This window comes from Hyperolius riggenbachi, chromosome 1 (genome assembly GCF_040937935.1).
Source record: "Hyperolius riggenbachi isolate aHypRig1 chromosome 1, aHypRig1.pri, whole genome shotgun sequence".
In the NCBI taxonomy this organism is placed as follows: domain Eukaryota; kingdom Metazoa; phylum Chordata; class Amphibia; order Anura; family Hyperoliidae; genus Hyperolius; species Hyperolius riggenbachi.
The window spans coordinates 147,937,399-147,956,141 of record NC_090646.1 but is presented as its reverse complement, the minus strand read 5'-3'; the positions used below and the strand labels follow the sequence as shown (position 1 = coordinate 147,956,141).

The following is an 18,743-nucleotide window of genomic DNA, read 5'->3' as shown; positions in this document are numbered from 1 at the left end:
AATGCAGCAGGATGCATGGAACTGCATCTGGAAAGAACAAGTCCTGAGCCAGTCTGCACTTCCCTTCCCCCGCTGCTTATTACAAGTTGCCAGCAACACAGTCCTTCCTCTCCACTGACTCGTTAGCAAGGACTGCAATTGGCTAATCCCATATGAGCAGAGCACAGCGATTGGCTCTCTGTGACATCAATCAGGAAACTTGACTGAAAGGAGAGAAGCTTTGAAGCTGTTTAACTACTGCAGTGCCTGACAGCTTTGCTGCAAACACTGACATTGAACAGGGCCAGTCCTACAGCTAATCCAGGACTGCTCTATGAGCCCAAACGCAATTTGCTTTATTCAGACTGGAGCATTCAGCTAGTAGCAGCAGCACTCTCTGTGTGACTTGGCTACATCTGCTGGTTGTTTGCAATGTTCAGGAACAGCCATGCCTGGGCCTACACTCAAGTCCGTGGGAGTACATAAGCTGCAAGATGGAGACATACAAGCAGCACTGTGTCATACAAGCATGAGGACACTGACAAGGGGAGGAAACTGGATGCTTCAAGTTCTGTTAGTAAATCCTACACACAACAAAAAACAAGTGTAAACAGAAAACAACCAGCTTAGATCAGCTGTTCCCAATCTTGGAGTGCACATTCATTACACTTTACACGAAACCAAAAAGTAAGGGCCCATTCACACTTGCTGAGCGCAAAACGCTAGCGATTTTGCTAGCGTTTTGCTCTGGCGTTTTTTGGCGATTAACGCCCAAAAAAAAAAAAAATCACCATTCACACCTGCCGATTTTTTTTTAGCGATCGTGTTTTGCGCTTCTATAGCACTAAAACACGATCGCCGGGAAATCGCCTGAAAATGGTGCAGGCTATGCGTTTGCGTTTAGCATTTTTGGGCAATTTGTGGTGATTAGCGCAAATCGCCCAAATGAGAATGGGCCCATAGACTCATTACCCTAGCGCTTTGAAAAGCGCTAGCGTTTGAGCGTTTTACCGAAATCCCCGGCAAAACGCTAAAGTGTGAATGGGCCCTAACAGCACTATCTGGCCAACACCCCAACACTTTCTAAAGGTGTCTTGATTAACATGGAGCACACTAGCCAGCACAGAAAGCCATGCATTTCCTGCTCTGTGCGTGCTGTGTTTTTGGCGACTTTGTTTGAGTTTTGCCTTCTCCGTGCATTTCACGATTGTGTATTTTATTATTTACCCTAAACAATGGATTAAAATACAGTATCATATTTTAAATAAACAAAAACGCAAGCAAAACGTATTCTTTGAGATACTTTGAACGTTTACATGTGTTTTTGAAAATTAGGGCCCTTTTCTACTGGCAGATCAGAGCAAGAGCACCGTAATTTACATGTAAAATCGCAGTGCCAATACCCCCCCCCCCCACACACACTTTTTTTTGTTTGTTTTTACTAGCATGCGTCATTTTTTCCCCCAAATGGAATCGCCTGCTTAATCGCACTCCGTCCCCAACAGCTATGGCCCAAATGCGGCAAGTGGAAATTGAGAATTGCTGCATAAGAGCCTTTTTCCACTGCTAAGCGCAATCACATATGCAACAAGTTGTTTTCAAAAACACACATGTATGCATTTTTACATGCGGCCCATAGACTTTCTTTAGTGGCAAAAACGCTAGCATTTCTACCTAGTGTGTCCTTATCCTTAAACGCATGCATAGGTCACTCAGCATTAGACTAAACTAGACATAAAAATAAGACTTCACACCAAAGGTTATTAATAAATAAAAGACATTAAATGTATTTTTCCAAGCAAAACGGCTGTCTGCCAGTACCATATAGCTGTACAATGTTACATAGTGGACCACACTGCAATCCCAAAAAACAACACCCTGTTGCCTATCCCTCCCTAGCGGTATTGACGGTTATACATGTCAATACAAAACATGCTGTGAACAGTATTGACGTGAATACACATCAATACTCAGGAAGGGTAGGAGGCGCCTGTAGACATAGATCAGTGTTAAGATAGCGACACTTCGCATTAGGCACATCTATAGACCTGAGGAAGCGGCTGTAGCCGAGAAACGCGTTGTCATTTGTGCCCCAATAAAATTTAAGAAGTATTTACCACTACCTTACGTGTGAGTTTCACTACTATAAAGGTTGGAACAAGAAAACCCTTTTTACTATTATCATATTACCTACTACTGATATATGTCTACGGGCGCCTCCTGCCCTTCCTGAATCTTTACCACCCCTGTATAAGGGCTGGAACCCACAAGAGCGTTTTTTTGAGCATTTTGGCAACGCTGCGATACGCTACCGTTTTGCCAAAACGCTCAGCTGATGTTAATGGATGGGGCAACTTCCACAGGAGCGTTTGCGTTTCCCAGAAACGCAAACGCAGGACCTGCAGCATTTTGGGAGCGTTAGCGCTTCAATGTAAAGTATTGAAACGCTAGCAGAAACGCTCAGCAAAACCTAAACTGAGCGGTTTTGCTAGCGTTTTTCGGTTCAGCACACTAACAAAATTAAAAATAATTCACAGGACCAATCAGGATAAAAACGCGAAACGCAAAACGCTACACAACCGCTGAGGAAAAAAATACACTGTTGCAAAACGCGACCGAAAACTCGCATGAATCCGCTTGCAAACCGCTCAGGCAAAACGCTAGCGGTTGCGTTTTGCGTTTGCGGATTTCAGTGGGTTCCAGGCCTAAGGGAGTGCACACTTGGAAGTTTCTCCAAGTGGCCAACTTTTTACCTGGAGCTGCGACCTAACTTACTATCAGAAGCAAGGCCGAGTGAGGACGGTACTTCCTCACATGCGAGAAAGGTGGTTGCTTTTTACAGCAACCCAATTTTGTGAGTACATCTCTGTTTTATACACATATTCTGGTGTCCCGTTGATAATACACCAGATCGGGCTCCCGGTCTCCTTGTGTCTTTTTTGTTTTTTTCACAAGAATCACACATCAATACTCTTCTGCACTGTATACTAGACCCTTGCTTGACACGTTTTGGCAAGTTACATAAAAGGGTTATAAACATTAATTAGATCACTTTGTACACAGAAATCCTGGGGAAATTGAACGCCAGGGAGGTTAAAAAAATGACAAAACTTCGAGTTAAATCATAGAAACACAGCAACATACACACCTGGGATAATTGTCACTTAAACCAATTGTTTATGATCATTTCAGGTGACAGTTTAGGAACAACTGTTGCACAGACAAAATGCTTGACTATCTTGAGAAGCTTGTTCTATTCTAGGGAGATGGGAGAATAAGCAGAAGGTGCCCTGCGTTATCCAGGAAACAATTGCACTGGCTAAGGATTTATTGTATTGGCTATCCCCCTATGCAGGCAAGATTTTTATAATTTTGGGCAATGAAAACTGAAAGTATGCAGATTAAAGTGGCAGTTGCTCAATCTGACCGACTTTAAGCAGATCGAAAAGGATAGTGCAGCAGAATGGACCCCAGCTGCCTTCCCTAAGCTTAAAAGAAAAACTAAACTAAAGATGCTGTTTCAGTTTGGTCCAGTCTACTGCCCTACCCTATTATTACTCCTCCCCATCTACAGGCAACATGGTTGATCCAAACATTTGCTGTAAATGGAACAGTGCGCTAGTACAAGGCTGCCAGCAGTTGGATCACACCTGTACCGTCATCAAAGCTCAGGGGAGCGTCATGAAACAGCTGCTAATGAAAATCATTAGGGGCCATTCACACTACGGCGATTCCCGCTAATCGCCAAAGCGCTAGTGTTATTCTACCCTATGGCCCAGTGCACACCAAAACCGCTAGCAGATCCGCAATACGCTAGCGGTTTTGGGAGCTGATTTCATAGCGATTCTAGGTATGTTTAGAGAGGTTTTCTAAACATACCTAGCGGTTTTGCGTGCGTTTTTGTGTAGCAGATTACACATATTGTTACAGTAAAAGCTGTTACTGAACAGCTACTGTAACAAAAATGCCTGGCAAACCGCTCTGAACTAGCGTTTTTCAGAGCGGTTTGCGTTTTTCCTATACTTTACATTGAGGACGAAACGCTTCCGAAAACCGCAAACGAGCAGCAGGAGGCGCGTTTGCGGCTTGGCAAAAACCGCAAACCGCCGGTGTGCACCATCCCATTGCAATACATTAGACAAGCGTTTTTAGAGGCGGATGCGGGCGGCGGATCGCTCCAAAAACCGCTCGGTGTGCACTGGGCCTATGGCAGTGTTCTCATTGCCACAATTGCCAACGATCACGGGTGTTTTGCGATTAGTGCTAATCGCAAATGTGTTACCTGCAGCATTTTTGGAGCGATTCAGGACCAATTGTGGTACAGTGCTTATAACGTGCTGACCGCAATCGCTCTGAAATCGCAGAAGTGTCCAGAGATTTTGCAACGCATCGTAGTAAAATCACTCAGCAAAATGCTAGCGATACAGTTTTGCGATTTTAGGTAATTTTTATGGCTTCAGACTCCCTTAAGGTCTGGAACCTACTAGCAGCGCTTTTCTGAGCACTTTGTGAATTGAAAACTCTTGCTAATGTAATGCTGTGGGTGTGATCCCACTTGAGTGATGTGCTTTTATAAAATTCCCCCATAGCATTGCATGAGCAAGACCTTTTTTAAAATCCCTAGCGATTAGAAAAGGCTTTTAGTGGGTTTGAGCCGTAACACTGGTTATTGCAATTCTGGCTATACTTTTTGATGCACCAAAAAAAAAAAAAAAAAAAAAAAAAAAAAAAAAATACCATGACAAATAGCCCACTTCCAGAAACTTCATGTAACACTGACACCCACCCTAATACAAGAATAAGTTCGCCATGGTGCATTGCATTGGACAATATAATAGCATTACTAACACAATGCAATTATAGTGTAATACTTTCACACTGGTGTCTTAGAAGTTCAGTGCAAAGAATCAGTCAATCAGAAAGCGATGCATACAGTGCATTAATGGTTAACGCGAACGTTGAGGTCCCTTTAACACTTGGGCGCTATTTTTGTGTTGCATTACCCTTTCTGCACGCAAGGTAATGCAACAGCAAATAAAGTGTGTGGGGCCTAGTGCACTAACTGCTTCACATCAGAAGTCAATGGGCGACGCAGAAATTTCAAGTTTGTTGGTGGCGGTAGTGCAGTGCGCATGCAAAGAATAAATAAGACGAGGAACCCGGGAATCCCAGTAACGTACTTGCCGTTCATCAAGCAGTATGTCACTGGGGGGGGGGAGGTTTGAGGGGCTGCTCGCACGCCCTTTGCACGGTGACTTACTGCTTGGGATTGGCTGAATCAGTCTATTAAAAAAGTGAACCCAAGGCAAACCTCAGGACAAAAAGCAGATACTTCCCTAAGAACAAGAGAGCCACTTGATCCTGTAGAGGCTTCCAGTGTCCTCCTTGCCCTATTGCCGCTCACCAGGACCCTCTAGAAGACCCGGGCCACTCTCCTTTCTATGCATGAGCGCAGCTCTGGTCCACCTGCATGCATGAGAGGCTTTGGCTTACTGCACAGGAGCAGCCGTACTTGGGACCGTACTGCAGGCACAATAAAGGCGAGTTCATACATGAAGAGGACCCCGACCCGGGTCTTCAACCAGTCAAGCTCTTGTCACATTTCTTTGTGAGTACCGTGAGTGGCAATAATGGTCTGGAGGAAGGCATAGGATGTTACTACAGTATCCAGAGGCTGGAGGATGACGTAGGAAGTCACTACAGTATTTATTTATTTATTTATAAAGCGCCAACATATTACGCAGCGCTGGAAGTATCCAGAGGCTTCCTTCTTGTTAGCCAAGTATTTTGTTTTTGATGCAAGGTTTGCCTCATGTCAACTGGCCATACACTATAATAGGTTTTATATCAGTCATTAAGCTTTGTACACATGGTAGATGGTTGTCAGCCAAGGAGGTCAGGGCCATCTCTGCTGAAAATGTAGCACATGTACAGCCTTCCCGATCCACTACTAATGCTGGGAATACACGACTCCATTCTGAGCCACTTAGATGGCTCGATAGATAATTTCGGACATGTCCGATATTCCGCCCGATCGTTTTGCGTTCGATTCTGCATGGAGGACAATAGGAAAAGATGAGAGAAAAAAAAAAGTAGCAGAAGATAGGAGAATCGCCTGCAGAATCGAGCGCGGAAAACAATCGGGCGCAGAATCGAGCGGCAAAAAAATTGAGCCGTGTATGCCCAGCATAAGAGATCTGGGGTGCCAGATTTTGTCAAGAGTGTATAGTTCCCCTCCTTACCCATCCACTGGAAACCGCATTGGCATTCCTCCTTCCCCTCCACAGCAACAGAACAAGTCGAGAGGATGAAGCCTTATGCCGTATCTGTCCAGCATTCAGCCCTGGTCCCCAAGGGTAACATTCTTTGCGCATGTGTGCGCACTTTTAGATTTTTTCTAAAATGTTATCTAATACTTAAAAGGAACCTGAAGCGAGGAAAATGATTTAAAATAAACACGACGTGCTGCAAATGAATATTACATACTTTCCTCACCGTCAGTTCCTCTCAGAGGCTCACCATTTTCTTCTTACAGTGATCTCCTCCAGTTCTGACAAATATTTTGTCAGAACTGAAAGATACCAGTTGCTATCAGTTATATATCAGCAGCTGTCAGTTACAACTGAATGTGCCAGGTAATGTCCATGTTTCCCTATGGCTCAAGTGGATGATATTACAGTTTAACAGTGTGCTGACCAGGAAGCTGTTAGGGAGTAATGGCCATTTTTAAAATGGAGAACAGAGACATCCATTGATCATAGAGGACAAATGGGAGGCAGGAGAGGAGAAAGATTGAGGAGTAGACTACACAGGAGGTAAGTATGACCTGTGTATGGGTATTTTGACTTTTTTTTTTTTTTTTTTTCCCCCCCAGTTCAGGTTCTCTTTAATGGTGCAAAAATTGCAGAACCTGTATACGATAGATATCAAGGCAGATACAGATCTATATGATCACATAGTCACTTGTATGGTTAACATTTGTTAATACTGTACTTGAACTGCTATTGCACTGAAAAATGTGCTACGGCACACTGGATGCAAAAATACATGAACAATATGGTGACATTACCAGCATGGAGTTTTCTATATATGGGGGCTTCCAGGTATTATGTGCTTCTCTCAATACACTACTAGCATTTAACTGTAAGATCCTTCAGGGCAATAAGATATGTCATTGATATGATTTAAAAGGAACTGTTGCGAAAAATATAAAAATTTACAAAACACATTCAAATAAGAAGTATGTTTCTTCCTGAGTAAAATGAGCCATAGATTACTTTTCTTCCATGTTGCTGTCACTTACAGTAAGTAGTAGAAATCTGACATTACCAACAGATTTTGGGATAGTCCATGTCTCTATAGGGGATGCTCAGCATGGCCTTTATTCTTTATAAAGACACTCCCTAAAAAAGGATTTATACAAAGATGCCGGCATGCCTCCCTGCTCACCGTACACTTGTTTGGCAGTCCGACGGAGCAACCGCCAATCACTAAGTGCATTTTGAAAATAAAGAAATCCATGTGAACACCCCATGAGGAGATGGATAGTCCAAAACCTGTCAGTTCAGTTAGATTTCTACTACCTACTGTAAGTGACAGCACCATAGGAGAAAAGTCATTTTTGGCTCATTTTACTCTGGAAGAAACGCACTTCTTAATTGTATAGGTTTACGTTTATTTTAACATTTTCGCGACAGAGGTCCTTTAAGTACATCTAAAGCACCACAAACCTTAGTACAACATGAATACTGTAAACAAGAAATGTAGACACCATAAAAATAATTTACATGCTGTTCACATGATGGCCGCTATGCTGTGAAACTGGACTTTCAGCCATTACAAGAAACACATACCATCCATAGTATGAAACCATATGTTTTGGCCATGCACCAAAATAAACTTTTTTATGTCAACACATTCTCCTTCCCTCAGTAACTAGTAAAGAACACAAGAACAGGCCAACACTCTTGCCTTATAACCCTGGAATACTAGGTTTAACTCTTGGCCAGTACACTATCTACATGGGGGGTGTATGTTCTCCCCAAAGTTTGTCCCACTTCCCCAAAACCGACTGGTGGCTCAACTTGATTGCCCCGAAAATGGCCTCAGAGTTAGTCGGAAACCATACCATGTCCATTAAAGATACAATATTGATTGTACAATTTTAGGGAACCCAGGAGGAAGCCTTAGAGGGAAATTCCTCTAATGTGATTGGGTGGATGGCACCCTTTTGTGCTTTTAGGTTTCAGATTAGTTGTAGTAAACTATGCCCACATTATTCGGCCAATCACAATGCTTCCTGCTGCAGAGGGGCAGTGATTGGAGAACTGTTCCCTACAAGGTTTCCTGCTCGGTCTCCTAACGAGGCTAGTGCCCAATTTTATGTAACATGAGGTACTACCTGAAATATCCAAAGTATATTCGCTCAGTTTACCACTCTACAACAGATATGATAAGGTTGTACAATCAAGATTTGTTTAATTGATGGGCACCTTATGACTATGGACACTGACTTAGGACAGGGGTGTCCAAACATTTTAGGCCAATGGCCATATCACCAGTCTTGAGAGTGCTAAGGGTTCAAACTAGTGAAATTAAACACAATTTTTGATGATTGCTGTTAGGTACATTATGCCTGTGACACCTTATCAAACAAAACATTTCCACAGGAAACAACCCATATACCATGTGCAGTTAGGATGTCCCTTTCAGTATGCAGGCATAGTGCTACTGATACAGTGACAGCTGCTAATCAGTGGCATTGGATAATCAGTGGCTGCTACTGCTACAGTGGTGGCCAATAGCCTGCAGGCAAGCAAAGGGGGAGGAAGAGCGACAAGGTGGCCCCTGCTACAGTGGTGGCCAATAGCTTACAAGCGAGCAAAGGGGAAGGCAGAGCGACAAGGTGGCCCTTGCTACAGTGGTGGCCAATAGCCTACAGGCAAGTAAAGGGGAAGGCAAAGCGATGACACAAGTTGGCCCCTGCTATAGTGGTGGCCAATAGCCTACAGGCAAGCAAAGGGAAAGGCAAAGCGATGACACAAGTTGGCCCCTGCTACAGTGGTGGCCAATAGCCTACAGGCAAGCAAAGGGGAAGGCAAAGCGATGACACAAGTTGGCCCCTGCTACAGTGGTGGCCAATAGCCTACAGGCAAGCAAAGGGGAAGGCAAAGCGATGACACAAGTTGGCCCCTGCTACAGTGGTGGCCAATAGCCTACAGGCAAGCAAAGGGGAAGGCAAAGCAATGACACAAGGTGGCCCCTGCTACAGTGGTGGCCAATAGCCTACAGGCAAGCAAAGGGGAAAGCAGTGATCACATCAGGTGGCCCCTGCATGTGGCACCACAGCGATGGACTGCAGGCCACATGCAATTAACAGCTGTAGAGAGTTTCATGGGCCACCACCGCTTGGTGGGCCACATTTGGCCCCCAGGCCAGACTTTGAACATACCTAGATTAGGAGAACATGTGAGGGATAGTTGGTGATGTGAATTGCTCATGGCAATTGCTGCAATAATTTCCAGTGCTAAATAAAAAAGTAACAATAACCCTCTCTTTCTTCACACTACAGGATTGGAGAAAATAGCACAAGAACAATATTTTGCTCCTTGCCATTTATGACATGATTCTGCTGCAGGGTATCTGCTATGAGCTTCCAGAACACACACTGATATCATATCAGAGCTATTTTAAAAGGCTTGTCCCTCCTGCTGGAAATAGCAGCCTGTCAGCTCGGAGCTGCAGCTGGTTGGGATGTGCCCAGCACTCCTATCATCCATGCTGTACATACAGTCGGCCTATAAAGCCTCCCCTATAAGCTCCCCACACCGTCAGATCCTCAAATCATGTCACACAAATTGCTGCAAATATTACCTGCAGCCATCCACAGTGCCCGGGGGGAGGATTGCCCAGCTGGCAGCAGACCTGGCATGATCCTGACCAGCAGCTGTCAGCCCGACCAGCAGCACTCTCCAATCCAAAAGCGAAATTAAAACTTCACCTTATCACAGCCCCAAATCGGCGCTTCCCACGATCTCTCTATCGCTTTCCCTCTCGCATTTATTTCGTAACTGGCTGCTTCCTGTTGTGTTTGTAGGGAAGGCACACAGTGCTCGGAAAGGCTAAAATGTTGTGTAGATGGTCCTGGCAGGAGATGACCGGCGACCAGGTGACGCTAGAAGTTACTTACCAGCAGTCAATAAAATGATCGCAGGATCAAAACTAAAAGTGAGGCTTCCAGATCGAAAGCAAAACAAGGCGAGGAAAGTGAGAGAGCTGAGGCAGAAGATCCCCCTCCCTGGATTTGTTTGTTTCGTGTTTGCTCAGCACAAGGACAGGGAGGGGAGGGAGGATCTGCTCCTTCTCTGCAGCGCTCTCATTGGCGAGGCCGCCCACTCCGCCAGCCATTCTCAGTAAAAGGCAATTTCATTTTCACTTCCCTGTGACTCCCAGCTGCCGCACGTCACTGCCTGGCTTCTGCGCAAAGGGCGACGGGCCGCTCATAGCACTTCCCTGGGAGGAGGAGCGATAGTCCTAGATGCCCATACACATAAAAGTGCAATTGTAACGTGGTGTCGTGACTAAAGGCAAATGTCTGCTGTCAGAGGGACAAGCATAGACTGTCACCATGATGAGGCCTAGTTCTCAGAAAACCCTGTGCAAGCATAACTCCTTAGCGCAGTGATGTTTTGCATGTGTAATGATATACAATACAATAACATTTGTAAAGCGCTTTTCTTCCATAGGACTCAAAGCGCATAGTTGTGTCTCAGATTAATACAGGGTTGCAGGCTGGGTTGTGTTACAGAGGAGATAGTCAGATGTTCATGAATGCCAGACTAAAGAGGTAGGTTTTCAGTTTAGACTTGAAGCCAATGGGTACCACGTAAAAAATAAAAAAAGTCAGATACTCACCTAAGGAGAGGGAAGGCTCGGTCCTAATGAGCCTTCCCTCTCCTCTCCCGGTGCCCTCGGTGCTGCGCTGGCTCCCCCGTTCGCGTCCGCCGCTGCAGGGACTTCGGAGGTCTTCGGGAGAACTCGGGCTTCCGAAGACGGGCCGCTCCATACTACGCACGCGTGATTGCGTCATAGATGACGCTCGCGCATGCGTAGTATGGAGCGGCCCGTCTTCGGGAGCCCGAGTGCTCCCGAAGGCTTCCGAAACATCCCTTCGGCTGCGGAAGTGGCAGTATTTGACCGAACTGGTCGAATACTGCTACGGGGGATCCTGCGCGGGACCGGGAGAGGAGAGGGAAGGCTCATTAGGACCGAGCCTTCCCTCTCCTTAGGTGAGTATCTGACTTTTCTATTTTTTAAGTGGTAAACATTCACTTTAAATGCTTCCAGGGATGGAGCTGTCCTGATTGGGTGTGGCAAAGTTCCAAAGTATAGGGGCAGCATGACAAAAGGCTCTGTCTCCAAAAGTTTTGAGGTGGACTCTGGGGGTGACCAAGGTGTTACGTCCTTTTGATCTAAGATTGTGGGGGGTGTGATGCAGTTGCAACAAGTCCTTCAGGTATCCAGGGCCCAGATTGTGCAAGGATTTGAATGTCAGTAAGCCAATCTTAAACAGAAATCTCCATTTTATCAGTAGCCAGTGGAGTGAGCTCAGGGTTGGTGTTATGTGGCAATGGCGGGGTTGGCTCGTTAACAGCCTTGCGGCAGCATTCTGTACTAATTGCAGGCGGCGTAGGTCTTTCTTATGCAGGCCTGTGTAGAGGGCGTTGCAGTAGTCTAACCTTGATGTGACGAAGGCATGAACTAGGGTTGGAAGATCCTCTGAAGGAATTAGGTGTTTAATCCTTGCAATATTCCTTAGATGAAAGAAGGAATGTTTCACAACAGCTGAGATTTGATTCCTGAAGCTTAATTTCCCATCAATCAGTACTCCCAGGCTGCGCACACAGTCTGAGTTTTTGAGGTCTGAGATATAAAAGTGCTATGCAAATATTAGGGTTATTATTATGTATTATTAAAATCAGGGCTGTATTTCTGGGAAGGCCACAAAGGCTTGGGCATTGGGCGGCTGCAGCCCAGGTTGGCACCTGGACATGAAATAATAATTGCTGCAAATGCAGAGCAACACATGGAAGTTAATGTCCACGGGAGCTTGTACATAAAAAGAGGGGGGGCTGCAGTTCATAGATGTTACACATGGAAGAGGGGGCTGCACATGGAATGCGAGGGGCGCTGCTGTACATGGAAGGGGTGCCACAACATACTGGGGGGAGTATAAATCCAGCCTTGGTATCTATATATATAATAGACTAAGTGCCTCAACCTTCAAACAAGAAGAAGAAGTACTTTGCATGAGAAAATTTATGCGTGCTCAATCACCAAGTTTAAGGCCTCTTTTCCACGGACTGTTGAGCTGTGTGCTCAGCAAGCAGTTGCCAGGCAGCAGTGAGCAGATACCAGGCAGCAACAAGCAGTTACCAGGCAGCAGCAAGCAGTTATCAGTCAGCAGTGAGCAGATACCAGGCAGCAACAAGCAGTTACCAGGCAGCAGTGAGCAGATACCAGGCAGCAACAAGCAGTTACCAGGCAGCAGCAAGCAGTTACCAGGCAGCAGTGAGCAGATACCAGGCAGCAACAAGCAGTTACCAGGCAGCAGTGAGCATATACCAGGCAGCAGTGAGCAGATACCAGGCAGCAGCAAGCAGTTACCAGGCAGCAGCAAGCAGTTACCAGGCAGCAGCAAGCAGTTACCAGGCAGCAGCAAGCAGTTACCAGGCAGCAGTGAGCAGATACCAGGCAGCAACAAGCAGTTACCAGGCAGCAGCAAGCAGTTACCAGGCAGCAGCAAGCAGTTACCAGGCAGCAGTGAGCAGATACCAGGCAGCAACAAGCAGTTACCAGGCAGCAGTGAGCATATACCAGGCAGCAGTGAGCAGATACCAGGCAGCAGCAAGCAGTTACCAGGCAGCAGCAAGCAGTTACCAGGCAGCAGCAAGCAGTTACCAGGCAGCAGTGAGCAGTTGTGAGAGTTTGAGAGCCATATCACTGCCTATTCACAGTCCATGGAAAAGAGGCCTTACCCTAGCAAGTCTGACATTGCAAATCTGGCCTAATTGGCTATTCATGAGGCAATGCTCATGCAAATGCATGCACAAACCAATACCACAAAGCAGTCACCCTGCTACATGCTACATTAGCACTATCCGGCTTAGTGCACACCAGAGCGGTTCGGCAGCGTTTTGCGATCCACTTGCGGCTGCGGATACGCATGGGTAATGTATTTCAATGGGCTGGTGCACACCAGAGCGGGAGGCGTTTTGCTGAAACGCATACTCCCGAGGTGAGGCATTTTTTGGATTGCGGAGGCGTTTCTGCCTCCAATGTAAAGTATAGGAAAAACGCAAACCGCTCTGAAAAACGGCAGTTCAGAGCGGTTTTGCAGCCGTTTTTGTTACAGAAGCTGTTCAGTAACAGCTTTACTGTAACAATATATGAAATCTACTACACCAAAAACGCTTTACAAAACCGCAAAATGCTAGGTGAAATGCTACAGAAAAATAAGAAAAAGCGTTTCAAAATCTGCTAGCATTTTGCGGATCTGCTAGCAGTTTTTGGTGTGCTCCAGGCCTCCAGGAGCGCCACGGGGAGGATTCCCAATGCCCCCTTTTCATACAACTTCGGGGACCGCAGGGTCCCAGGCTCTCTCACTGCCTGGAAACCACAGCGGCACCCCGGAGGGGGAGGCTGGGTGGCGTGGACGACCCCCCCCCAAGTGTGGCCAGCACCAGGGAGAGCCGTCTGCACCCACCTCCCAATATTAAAAACAGGCACTTACCTTAACGTCCATTGCGTTCTGCTACATGCGCATTAATTTGGGGGCACCACATGAGAAAGGAGAGAAGCATGGGTCACCCCGAGCTTTAGAGCTCAGGGCTGGCTCACATACAGCACTCCGGGGGGGGGGGGGGGAGGACAGGCGCACTCACTCCAGGGTTCACACCACCAGAGCAAGCCATCCACCACCTGCCTCCAAAGGATACAAACTGCACAAAATGCTTTCCATGAGAAAATTAATGCGCATTTAGCAGAACCCAATGGACGTTAAGGTAAGTGGCTGTTTTTAATATTAGGAGGTGGGTGCGGACGGCTCTCCCCAGCGCTGGCCACGCTTGGGGGGGGGGGGGGGGGCGGCCGGCTGCGCCACCCAGCCTCCCACTCCGGGGTGCCGCTGTCGTTCCCAGGCAGCGAGAGAGCACTTTGCAGTATTGGTTTTTTTACCCTGCATAGTTTGGCATGCGAAAGCAAATGCATATTTGCATGAGCATTGCCTCATGAATAGCCAATTAGGCCGGATTTGCAAAGCCAGACTTGCTAGGGTTAAACTTGGTGTTTGAGCACGCATATATTTTCTCATGGAAAGCCTACTTCTTCTTGCTTCAAGGTTGAGGCACGTACTCTATAAGATAGATAGATGCGGCGTATGCTACGACGCGGGTTGGCTAGTGAAATATATTGTTCATTTCTGTTCTGTAAAATACAGAAGGATTCAGCAGGAGAGGACGAGCCAGTGTAATGGCGGCTTGTGCTGCTTATGTCAGAATCTTTATTTCGCCAAGTGTGACCGAAGCCGTCAGTAGCGTAGCTAAGGAGCTACGGGCCCCGATGCAAGTTTTACATTGGGGGCCCCAAAGCACTCTATACATACCAATTAATACGGCGCACCCAAACCTGCCAATGGCAACTGCAGTATCAGAGGTGCAAGGAGGGGATGGGGAAGGGAACAGTTTGTTAATTATTACCACTATTCAAAGTATCTATAGAAGTTACCAGGACCAATAGAGAGCTAATACTGCAGTTGAGGGAAGGCCCCTTGGGGCCCATCTGGCAAAGGGCCCCGATGCAGTCGCAAACCTCTGAACCCCTATTACTACGTCACTGGAAGCCGTACCCAGAATTGGTTGTTGTTCACATGGCAGTGGCAATAGAGGCAAGGAGTTTTGAATCAGGATGATACCATTTATTGGCTAACTAAGGCTACGTTTCCACTATAGCGTGAGATTTTTCTGATTGGTGAAAATTTGCATGTAAATGTTTATGCGTTTTTACGCAAATTTTCGTATGTGAAAATTCACATTAGTTTAATATAACATAATCTGCCTAGTAACAGCTTAATCATGACTGCTGACAACTTCCTGTAACCATGGATGTAATGCGAATTTTCGGACAAGTAACGCAAAAATTCGCATTGCCTATACAAAGCATTGTACTTGAATTGTACGCAATGTCTAAAAAAATTATACGGGGCCTCAGATTTTTTTCACACATATGAATGCTAACGAAAATTCGCATTGAATGGAAACAGCCCCATTCACTACCATTAGTTGCAAAATCAATGCAAATTTTCTGAAAGAAAAATTTGCCACAAAACGCGCAAGTGGAAACCCAGACGGGTGGGAGGGTAGGCAGTTAGGTAGCAGGGTAGGCAGATAGGTAGCTGGGTGGCAGGGTAGGCAGCCAGGTGGGCAGCTAGGGAGCTGGGTGGCAGGGCAGGCAGATAGGTAGACGGGGGGAGGGTAGGCAGATAGGTAGCTGGGTGGCAGGGTAGGCAGATAGGTAGCCAGGTGGGCAGCTAGGTAGCTGGGTGGAAGCTGGGTGGCAGGGTAGGCAGATAGGTAGACGGGTGGGAGAGTAGGCAGTTAGGTATCTGCCACCCAGCTACCTAGCTGCCCACCTGGCTACCTATCTGCCTACCCTCCCACCCATCTACCTATCTGCCACCCAGCTACCTAACTGCCCACCTGGCTACCTATCTGCCACCCAGCTACCTATCTCCCTACCCTGCTACATAACTGCCTACCCTCCCACCCGTCTACCTATCTGCCTACCCTACCACCTAGCTGCCCACCTGGCTACCTATCTGCCTACCCTGCCACCCAGCTACCTATCTGCCTACCCTGCTACCTAGCTGCCTACCCTCCCACCCGTCTACCTATCTGCCTACCCTGCCACCCAGCTACCTAGCTGCCCACCTGGCTACCTATCTGCCTACCCTCCCACCCGTCTACCTATCTGCCTACTCTCCCACCCGGCTACCTAACTGCCTACCCAGTGCAGTGCCTGTACCGCAAATAGTGTGCCAGCCTGCCCAACCATCCTCCCTCCAGGTAATTAATATTAGCCCACTATAGACCTGGCTACATATACTGCATTTTGTGGGGAAATCTGGCGACAATCTGATTGCATTTTGTGGGGAAATTTGGCGACAATCTGATTGCAATTTGTGGGGAAATCTGCCAACAATCTGGTTGCATTTTGTGGGGAAATCTGCCGACTATCTGGTTGCAATTTGTGGGGAAATCTGTCAACAATCTGGTAGCAATTTGTAGGGAAATCTGCCGACAATCTGGTTGTAATTTGTGGGGAAATCTGCCGCCAATCTGGTTGCATTTTTTTGGGAAATCTGCCGCCAATCTGGTTGCAATTTGTGGGGAAATCTGCCGCCAATCTGGTTGTATTTTGTTGGGAAATCTGCAGACAATCTGGTTGCATATTGTAGGGAAATCTGCCAACAATCTGGTTGCATTTTGTGGGGAAATCTGCCGACAATCTGGTTGCATGTTGTAGGGAAATCTGCCAACGGGGGGGGGGGGGGGGGGATGGGGGGGCATAATTTTTTTTTTGCAATGGGGCCCAGTCATTTCTAGTACGCCCCTGGTAACAGCGATGAATATCGCCGCTACAGGAAGTCGCTGTCCCGCTTCCTTCCCTTCTTTACATCAGCCGCGGGACGCATTTTATTGGATAGGATATATATATATATATATATATATATATATATACATACACACAGTGGGATGCGAAAGTTTGGGCAACCTTGTTAATCGTCAGGATTTACCTGTATAAATCGTTGGGTGTTACGATAAAAATCTGTGATATTTGAGAAGTGAAATGAAGTTTATTGGATTTATAGAAAGTGTGCAATAATTGTTTAAACAAAATTAGGCAGGTGCATACATTTGGGCACTGTTGTCATTTTATTTATTCCAAAATCGTTAGAACTAATTATTGGAACTCAGATTGGCTTGGTAAGCTCAGTGACACCTGACCTAAATAAAAGGTGAGGTGAATCCAATTATGAGAAAGAGTATTTAAGGGGGTCAATTGTACATTTCTCTCCTCTTTTAATTTTCTCTGAGTAGCAACATGGGGGTCTCAAAACAACTCTCAAATTACCTGAAGACAAAGATTGTTCACCATCATGGTTTAGGGGAAAGACACAGAAAGCTGTCTCAGAGATTTCAGCTGTCTGTTTCCACAGTTAGAATATTGAGGAAATGGAAGACCACAGGCTCAGTTCAAGTTAAGGCTCAAAGTGGCAGACCAAGAAAAATTTCGGATAGACAGAAGCGACGAATGCTGAGAACGGTCAGAGTCAACCCACAGACCAGCACCAAAGACCTACAACATCATCTTGCTACAGATGGAGTCACTGTGCATCGTTCAACCATTTGGCAAACTTTACACAAGGAGATGCTGTATGTGAGAGTGATGTAGAGGAAGCCTTTTCTCCACCTGTCAGGAACCGGCCTGCGGCACGCCTGCGTATACGGTTCCCGACTGCGGGTTTGACCAGATCAAGCTGGGGACAGCCTTATTCAAGCTACAAACAAGGCTGTGACCCCTAAAAAGCTTCTTACTGCCACCACTAGCGGTTGCTAGACACATCAACTCAGCTGTCGAGTGCTCAACACGCAATCTGCGTTTTCGTATTCGGGTCAGCTTTGCGCTTAGGCCGAATACGGGAATGCCACGCACCCACACACACAGTACAGTTGTACAGTAACACAGCACAATCAGGCACTGACTTGTAATGCAAGTTACACTGTCGTTCCGAACGATACTGTTAGCCACTCCCACTTTGCTGTCGAGCGCAGAAGTGCCCTATACACACAATGCAATTACAATTTCATATGGTAGTGTTGCTCAAGCATACAATTAGGCATGGACTTATACACAGCTACACTGCAGTCTCCTCTAGGCTATGAGTGTTAGTTTAGTACAGCAGAAGTCAAGCTTATTAAATAATAATTTAATATTCCAGGAAAAAAGTGGAACAATGCAGAACAGAATATATACAAAAGATTACAAAAGCAAAATAAAAAGTTACAAAATTAAGAGTCTACAAAGATACACACGAGACAAGTTGCAAAAATAAAAATGGGATAAACGTAAAGTGAACTTTTACCATCGCAAATGTCCAACCGTGGAGAGACGCGGATTTACCGATTTCCTCGGGATCATCTCTAGCGATGAGCTACTCTCGGGAGAAGATACCTGTGACTGTTCTGGACCACCTTAAATAGTCTGCAGTGTCCCCTGGGGCATTTAATGTCCAGCCCCCAGGAACTAATGCAACTTCCCCGTTTGTGACATCACCGAACGCTTGTCATAATCTTCCTGTGATATGCGAACTTCAAAGGGTTCCTGTTTCAGCTTTTTGAAGGTTGCCGATTTCACAGGTAAGATTGTATCCTGAGAACAACAAGTATCCTGTTTACACTTACAGATTTCAAAGCAATTCCACTTCCAGCCCACTATTCAGACTAAGAGGTAGCCGAACGCCTGTATGGGCTTCAACCTGGTCGGGTAAATGTCTAAGTAAGTGTTTCCTTCCTAGTGGCTAGGTAGACCGTTCCTAATTACTGTCCAGGTTCCTTTGCCTATTGAAGGTGACTGGTCTATTCAATGAAGACAATGGCAGTTCCCTTGATCTCTGCCCTCAATGCAAATTTAATCTACATACAGAC

At 46.2% G+C, this 18,743-nt stretch overlaps 1 protein-coding gene across 3 annotated transcripts in view; it reads right to left on the bottom strand.

The window, feature by feature from the left end:
* Nucleotides 1-18,743, bottom strand: part of IRF2 (interferon regulatory factor 2) — a 151,532-nt gene that overhangs the window by 108,664 nt on the left and 24,125 nt on the right. Inside the window, exon 1 of one of the 3 annotated variants that reach the window (XM_068268874.1) lies at nucleotides 10,169-10,358. The exons of 1 other annotated variant lie outside the window; for it this stretch is intronic. The gene's annotated coding sequence lies outside the window, so the exon portion shown is untranslated. One more of the 3 variants, XM_068268883.1, reaches the window with a different exon arrangement.